This window comes from Felis catus, chromosome A1, assembly GCF_018350175.1.
Source record: "Felis catus isolate Fca126 chromosome A1, F.catus_Fca126_mat1.0, whole genome shotgun sequence".
In the NCBI taxonomy this organism is placed as follows: domain Eukaryota; kingdom Metazoa; phylum Chordata; class Mammalia; order Carnivora; family Felidae; genus Felis; species Felis catus.
In genome coordinates, this window is record NC_058368.1 from 45393334 (window position 1) to 45394367 (window position 1034).

At 32.9% G+C, this 1034-nt stretch overlaps 1 pseudogene; it reads left to right on the top strand.

Moving 5' to 3' along the window:
- The first annotated feature begins 257 nt into the window (after positions 1-257).
- On the top strand, positions 258-695 carry LOC102900315 (annotated as a pseudogene).
- Positions 696-1034: the final 339 nt, after the last annotated feature.

Below are 1034 nucleotides of genomic sequence, written 5' to 3' on the forward strand. Positions count from 1 at the left end.
TGAGTCAGCTAGCTAATCATATGTAACCAGATGAATTCTACACCCTGCCTTCCACCATACAAAAACCTATATTCCAAATGAAATAGAATTCTATATATGGGAAGGACAAACCAAAAAAGTTTCTAAGAGTGAAATAAAATATCTTCATGATCCCTATGCCGACAGATGTTTTCAAAAACCACTAAGCATAAGGGAAAAAAATAAACTGGACTATATGCAACTTAATAAATCATTTTATTCAAGTATCCTTATGAAAGAATAAAAATACAAGCCACAAAATGGGATCAGATATTTATAATACATATATCTAACAAGTGACCAGTATTAATAAGAAATGTCTAAAATCAGTAATTAGCTTTCCCCACAGATAGTGTTCTTGCAAACATGGTGAACATTCCTAAGTCCTGCCAGAATTTCTGCAGGAAGTGGGGCAGGCACCAACCCCACAAAGTGACAGAATACAAGAAAAGCAAAATTTTTATTTATGCCCAGGGAAAGTGACATTATGACAGGAAGCAGAGTGGCTACAGTGGGTAGACTAAGCCGATTTTCTGGAAAAAGTCTAAAATACAAAGAAGATTGTGCTGAGGCTTGAATGGGTTGAGCCCCAGTGCAGATATAGGGGAATGCTAGCTATTAAGATTTTGAACTGGGGAGGAGATAAGAAGAGAAAAAGCCAAGTGATCCAGTTCTAAGCTTCATATATTGTTATAATATGAAGACAATAAAATATTGAGGTTATGTTCATGAAAGAAAGAAAGAGAAAATCAAAGGGAAAATTGGTTAAAGACTTAAATGCACATTTTGCAAAAGTGGAAAATCAAATATTTAACCTATAAAAATTGCCTCATCATCATTATTCAAAAGGGACATGCACATTAAAACCACAAAAAAATTACCAGACACCTACCAGAAGAGTTCTGAGTTTTAGTCAGTATTTTAGATAATCAAGTGTAGCAACTATCATATAATTCTTTGGATTTTCAATTTTACTGATGTATGATTAATAAATAATAATTGCATATATTTAAATT